This window comes from Haliotis asinina, chromosome 9 (assembly GCF_037392515.1).
Source record: "Haliotis asinina isolate JCU_RB_2024 chromosome 9, JCU_Hal_asi_v2, whole genome shotgun sequence".
In the NCBI taxonomy this organism is placed as follows: Eukaryota; Metazoa; Mollusca; class Gastropoda; order Lepetellida; family Haliotidae; genus Haliotis; species Haliotis asinina.
Window position 1 is genome coordinate 29,585,735 of NC_090288.1, and position 7,845 is coordinate 29,593,579.

Here is a 7,845-nt window from a genome sequence, read left to right on the forward strand (position 1 = left end):
TATTAAAGGATATGATATGAAGTCAATACTATAAGGCCAGACTAACAGATCTACTAAAGATAATTTTGAATTATTAGAATCTATTGATTCTTTCATTGTATTGTCAGGCATATTTGTGTTATAAGCAGTTAAAATTTTTTCCGACACTAATTGTTGTAAAATTCTAAGTAGCCACATTCACAGTTATTCGTTGTTAAATTTTCAGAAAGCTATTGTTTGTTTGTTAACAGCATGCTTTTCTGTTCATGACTGCTATGTGTATGATATATTTGTAGTCCAGATCGGTATTTAGATTAGCATCGCACTGCTTGTTTACCAATCCGGTTCCACTTTTGGAAATAAATACAGTATGGTTCAAAATTATTGAGAATAGCTAAAGCATTTCATATTATTAAACGAGAACAAATCAGATAAAATTGAATGTATTGTGAAAGTGAACTGACCTTTTCATGTTGTGTAGGTAACAATTTAATATTTTATCAAGTCTCCTTGAGCTTCACGGCACAGTCTAAGACGGGTAGGCATACTTCCTATCAGAGAGGTTAGTGTCTCGTGAGTTATGCTGTCCCAGTATCGGACCACTTCTCTCTTCATGTCTTCAATTTTTGTCAACCCCTTTTGATTCACACATTCCTTCATCATCCCCCAAATGTTCTCAATGCGATTTAAGTCAGGACTATATGCAGGAAATGGTAATGCAGTCACATTTTTCTCCTGAAACCACTGCTTGGCATGTTTTGCGGTGTGTTTAGGATCATTATCTTGCTGCAAAATCCAGTCATTTCCATAAAACACATGTGCACTTGGAAGGAGAAAATTATCTAATATGTTAGTGTAGCGTTGACTTGTCAGATTTCCCTCAAACACACACAGCGGGGTCGTTCCTAATAAGGGTATCCCTCCCCATAGATGAAACTTTGGGCTGTATTTATGCCGTCGATACAACGGTGCTGACGCAGACTTTGTCCATATTTTCACATTATCGGGATATACCCATATTGAGCTTTCATCAGTAAAAATCACATTTTCCCAGTCAAAGTTTTCATGTGCCAAACACCACTCAACACGCCTGTCTTTATGTTCTTGTTTCATGAGAGGAGAAGGAATTCCAGTCTTTTTCTCCCATCCAAGATCAATCAAATTTCTTCTAACTGTAGATTTTGATACAACTGTTGATCCCCTTTCTATGATTTCATACCTGATGTTGGAGATGCTTGCCCTTTGCTTTTTAGACGCTAAAATTCCCAGCCGGACGCGATCTGAGAAGTCCAATTTTCTGGGTCTCCCTGCTCCTTTCTGGTGCCCAAAAACCTTTCCCTCTTTAAAATTCTTCCTAATCCTATACACAGTATAAAGAGGAGTTCCTGTTCTCTCTGCCAGTGTATTTACATCATCAATTCCTTGATTACACAACTCAAAAATCAACCTTCTTTTATCTTCAGCAGACATTGTTGACAGTGCTGAGGAAAATGACGTCTGCTACAAATTCAGGGGAGGTAACTCTAATTGTACTATACTCAGTAGGCCAAGATGAGTTACCTCCCTTATACCATAACTTAGTTTTAAGTATCAGTGAATCAGTTGAGGTGTTAGGATAGCTCAAAGTAAGAAGAAAAATTCTCAATAATTATGAACCAGACTATATATGTCAGTCTGTAAATAATCGAGTATGTACCACATAATCCAGTGATCAATTGCATCGACCTCCGTATTTGGGATGCAATGATATGTGTCATTAAAGTCAGCGCGCCTGACTACCCGATCCCGTTATTCGCCTTTTTCGACAAGGATGGTGTTATCAAAAAGGGGAAGCATGTCTTGTCCTACCGTTAAATCCCGTCAGTCACACACTTTACCTGAAAAAGGAAGTCGCGGTAACTGAGTGGGTTAGACGGCTTTGTATGCTGGCAATTATAGAATGGATTTGAGAGTGTGGATTCGAACAGTTGTATAGAATAATGTTATACAATACTAATATACAACATTATTCCACACAACAGTTTACTGATGTACAACATTATTCAACACAACAGTGAACTGTTGTACAACATTATTCAACACAACAGTGAACTGTTGTACAACATTATTCAACACAACAGTCTAACTGTGAAGAATTTCCTCTCCAGTTCAATCGAACAGACCAGTCCCTGTTGTCAACATAGGCCCTTCTCATCATGTCAAGCAAGGAAGTCATTGCAACGCGAGAAGTTCAAGTGGGTGTTATTGAGCATACAATGAAAGAACGACAAGAAGTGTTGGAGAAGAGGGTGTAAAGGGGAGATATTCCAGCAACTAATTACCTTTAAAAATATCTTTGTAAGTGATTCACTGAGAGTCGCAGGTTGTTGAGGAAATAATTGATTTACTTGCCATTCGATGAGGAACGATAGTGTTTAGCAGGGATAGGAAGAAAGCATCTAAATGCCTCGATAAAATAATGGAGTAACACAACTGGATGTATCTGTGCAGTGGACCACTTTACGAACTTGTGGCTAAAGGCCTTCAGTGACAAATGTATTTCTGTATTAAATGTTTCATTACTAAAAATGTGAAAATATGTTAGTGTCCTAAATTGTAAATCCCAAACAATTCTGTCCAAAAAAAATCCCAGATATAAAAAGAATTTCTCTCAGTGTCACTAGGAATGTGTGTTATAATTATTTCCTTGTTACAGGTGGAATGACAGTAAAAGTGATGCATGAATGTATATTCCTGTGTAGACAGCTGCCTATTTATAGTCGGAAGTAGGTATCATACAGGGGGAGACACTGTCGCTAATTTGTTTTCATTATAGATGAATGATTTTGAAATACACTAATTTACCAAGTACTTGTCCATCCTGTGAATGTAACACCCACTGTCTATTTTTGACAAAGCAGTGGGCTGTGGTGTCTACAAAGCGTATTCACTAAGGTAAGTCCTATCGCGTTGACTTGATGCTCTCGGGTTATTCAAACACATAAGAAAATGTGCTAGTAAAGTTAACAACAACGAAATGGAAACATGTAATAGCAAATTTTGAAATAGTTCAGATCTTTACACGAGTATGTTATGTTGCGTTCCGAGGTCAACTGGAAATTATTCACTTATTTTCTTTTTTTTTATTGACCAAACATTATTATGAATCCTCACGTCAAAGGCTGTTCTACTATTCGTTTCTTGTTGCTAAACCACTTTCAACCCTTGATGCTCAAAGTTTGAAAATAGAACTTCTCCTCAAAATGACGAAAAGCAAATACATTTGAAAATAAAGTTATGAAACACAAGAATACATTTTAATGTGTTTAAATGTTAACCCATTGACAAGTACATTCATTCTGTCTTGTGATTTGAGACAAAAATATTCTACACAGTATTCCATGTGGCAGCTCTCCCACGTTGTCTGTGGTCACAGCGTCGTGAAATGGGAGAACTCGAACACCATATCAACGGTCAACTGTAATAGTAGGAAACAGAGTAGGAAACATGGCAAAGCGTAACGATCAGTCTCTCATGTGAAGTATCGTTATCTGACTGAGGTTATTCATTCATGTTTCAGTGGAATATGATCTGGGCATAACAGCTGCACAGTACTGTGTAACTGTTTTCAGGATATATTCGCGACTATTATGCACTTCCAAATCATTACTTCAAGAATTGCATACAACTGAAACATTGTAACTGACACCAAAGAACCTTGAGATTAACGAAGTCACAACACAACATTTGGTTTACAGGAAATGTCTCCAGTTTTATTGCTTACCCACCGCAAATGCAATTTAAGCTGACGCTATTGATCTGGTAACTATTCGAAAATACTCTACAGAGTGGCATTGTCATCGAGAAATGTTTGCTGAGTTACTTTACACTTTAGTACACCTTACTGGATACATGTCACTGAATAACTCAAGAGGCCATGAAACCTGTTTTACTTGTCAGTTCTCATGTGATCTCAGCTGTTAAGTCGTTTCACACTACAATGCTGTGGAGTGAATGGCGTCGTTATCCAGGGCACATCCGTGTGGCCTCACTGTAAATCGTTTCCTTTTTGCTTACAATTTATTCATTTTTGTGGCATTTATACACAGTTAAACCTGCATATAGTTGTTTATATAAATAAAAGATACAAAAGTGTACATTTGAATTTCATATGACTTATTTTTAAAAAGTGTTTTGTATACAATTATTACTAAATTTACTGGTTCAAAAATTATTTATTGGTAGCAGGGTACCAAGAAGTAGATCTTTCATATTAAGTTAAATGGATAAATTGGCTTTCTGGTTGACCCATATTTAAAAATGCGTCCAAACAGAACTCACGTGGTTTCAACACCAAAACAGATGATTAACTGATTGGCTGTCAATTGCTGTCTACGTGTCCCATTTTAAAGAGTAAAGACGTTTTTTGGTAAAATGTGAAGAATATGATACTGTAACTATTGTTCTTTGGAAAGATTGTTGGCAAGGCACCCCTCACAGTCGAGTTCCAACTGGAAGGAATTCGTGAAACTCCAGCTTAGCAACTCTTGCTGCTTTCAGAGTCAGGCTTGCTGACTTGTTTGATGTATGTCATCGTCTTCAAGCAACACTGGTCGATGCGCATGGCGTGATCAGTGGATTGTCTGGACCGGGCTCGATTTTTTACAGACCACCATTATATAGGCGGAATATTGCATAGAGCGACAAACAAAACATTCCACAGACGTAATGACATTTGTGTACATAGCGCATAGTTTCAAGAAGCATCTGGGTAAATTTAGACAGGTATTACTAGTTTAAACACTCTAAGCTCAATAGCGAAATAAACCCGTGAAGATAAGACGATAAAGACGGACTCCGATGCAGTCGGGTCGTTTCTACTGTAGATTACAGCAGATCATCCAGACTGTCAGCTGAAATAACCACACTCACATGTATGCATGCATGAACGCACGCAACACTGTCAGATTGTTAGAACGTACATTCGTTACGTTCCAGAATGAAACCTTGTTTATTTATATTACAAGTGTGAGTGAGTGAGTGAGTACGTGAGTGAGATATATTAGTCTCTTGTATTTCACGGCCTGCGTAAACATACCAAATCAGACGCTCATTCCTCACGTTGGTCGTGATGGTATGGGCCCACTGTTGTCCGTTCATGATCCAGCATGCATACACTTGGTAAATACTGATCAGTCGTTTGGTGATATGTTTTGGGAATGATTACAGGTAGAAAAAACAACGAATGACCCATTACATTCGAATTTCCTTTTAGTCATTGAATACACGAAATAATACGCCTGAAGCAACAACTATCAGGAATAAAAGAATGATGAAACTGGTGATTAGACTTGGACAATATTGAATATCATAATAAGGTATTAGGAGATTTCAAGAAATCGACCTTTGACGATTACGTTCCTGTACGTTGATGACAAAATACGCTTAAGTAGATGTAAACAAGGTGATCTACAGCAAACATCTAGAATGAACAGCATTGAGACCTGATCTTATCCCACAAAGATGCTGCAGTTTTGAAATCATGGAAAAATAGAACATCATTAACTGTAGTCTCATATTCATTGTCCAATAAATCTGCTCTGAGTGATCTGTGGGTTCCAGCCAACTGTGTGCGACCAATTCCAGCTTTGTGTGCAAGAATACCCGTGACGTAAACATCATCTATCCAATAGAATCGCGTGTTTTCTGAGGTTTTTACCAGTCTTTTAGCTTCATCCACTGAGAAAATATAGGCCATACCTTCACAGTAACTGGGGTAAAATTCGAAAGGATAGTCTTCCCTACTAGTGATCCATTTTCCTTCTCTTCGATATGGTCTACCATTCTGCAAAATGTTACAGTACAAACTGTTGTGGTAGTGGCCAGTAGTTAAAGAAAAGTCTACCAGTTTGAAAATATCGAGAAACACGTCGTCGTCAATGATGAATTTCTAAACTTGCTCACAGATCCCCACGTGTTACGTATCACGGCCCGTTTCTCAACATTTCTTGGATCAGAATGTACAACAATCAAACATTGACAGTAACCTTGAAACACTGTCTGGAATTCAAGCCAAACACGAAGTCATGTTTGTTCAACAATTCGTCCTTTTGGTCCTCGTCCATGATAAGGAACCAAGCCATGATCAGATTCAGCAGTTTCTTAAAGTACAAACTCATGAATTTGTTTTTACCGGTTTCGTTCATTGTCCCTAGACTACTGTTGTTACGACTTTGCTGGTTGTCTCTTGCAAGCAAGTGAAAAGTCCTGTTGCCAGAAGCATCATCCGCCTTCTGTGTCTGCTACATGGCGATTTCATCATATTGTTGTAGTCTTCATCATAGGGTTGCCATCTGCATTATCTTTCTTTCAAATTGCTGTCATCTTCATCTCATCATGTTACTGCCGTCAACTACATAATGGCATTACTATACTATCGTCATAGTGGTACGGTATTCATCGTAATGTTGTTATCTTGATCTGTATGTTTTCATCTATGTACCAGGTATTGTCATCTATTGCATCCCGATGTCATCCAAGCCATGGTGTCGACATCTTCATTAAGTCTGCAGAACTAAAGAAAGAGAAAAGGAAACAGGACAAGTCTAATTAAACATGTCTTCAGGAAGTGACGTCAAGCAAGACAAATCCATGGTAAATCTCTCGTGTTCACACTAAACTCAAAAGGCATCAACAGAGATGAGATCGTGTTCAGACAGACACCAAAACGTCTGGTCACTCTATTTTGAGCCACTCCAGTCTCCAGTACATCCAGATGCTAATTTTCTGTAAGCCGTGGCGTGACGGAGGCACAATTACGTTGAAAGTAGCGTGTTTTCCTTACCATTCAGAGGCAACAGAATAAATAACCCTTCCTCAACGTAGATTTCAAGTGTCAAAAAGCATGCAAAAAGTAGGTTCGTTGTTAAAGCGCCATCAACGTGCAAGTACATACATACTCAGACAGACAGACAGACAGACGGATAGACAGACAGATGTGCGTATGTACCTCCACCCACCCCTTCCCCCCTTAATCATGCATCTTACCTTCAAGACCGTTCGTACGTGCCCTTCCAGACTTGATAAGTTGCCAGACAATGTTTGTCTTCCTTCCAGACGTCGACAGACAATGGTTGTAGCCACTCCCGAAGTTCGTAGGTTGACGGAAAATGACTGTCTGCTCCTAGAAGTCGGTAGGCGCACGGATAGCGGCCGCCTGATCTCCAGATGGTAAGTTCTCGACTAGAAACAATAAAAATTGTTTACATGAGTAGCAGAGCGAAGCCTTCCTGTTTTGCTGGCTTAGATATGTAAGTAACGTCAAGACTCCAGTGACTTGTCACTCATTTGAGAGATACCTCGTAATTAACACAGTATTTAAGTGCAGTCTCTACGTGCACCGTCACTGAGGCAGCTAATTAATATATCCCAGATTGTTAAATAAACGTTGTCAATTACACCATTGTGTTTAGGTAATTGTTTTGAGTTGTCCTGTTGTTTTTTTATTTGTCTCTGAGTGTATGCCTGTGTGGGCGTGTATGTGTGAGTGTGGGGTGGAGTGAAGGTTTTGGATGGATGGGTGGAAGAGTGGACCGATTGATAGATAGTAGTTTTCTTGTACCTGTGTGGATTTATAAATATTGTGTGCGTGTGCTTGTGCTGTGTTAGTGTGTGTGCGCTTGCGCGTGTGTGGGTGTGTGAAGAGGTATTGGTAAACTGCTTTGCTTTTGATGGAAACTGATGAGTCCGCAAAATGTCGCTCACTACTACTAAAACATTGTCATGTGAGTTGTGTCATTCACTAGGGGCAGCACACATACACGTGTCATTATATGTCACCTGAACATGGGCGTATTATTTAAATATCTTCATAAAACCCTCATGGAC

At 38.8% G+C, this 7,845-nt stretch overlaps 1 pseudogene; it reads right to left on the reverse strand.

Annotated features, from left to right (window-relative positions):
* Nucleotides 1-5,440: 5,440 nt before the first annotated feature.
* Nucleotides 5,441-6,280, reverse strand: LOC137297190 (UDP-GalNAc:beta-1,3-N-acetylgalactosaminyltransferase 1-like; annotated as a pseudogene).
* Nucleotides 6,281-7,845: the final 1,565 nt, after the last annotated feature.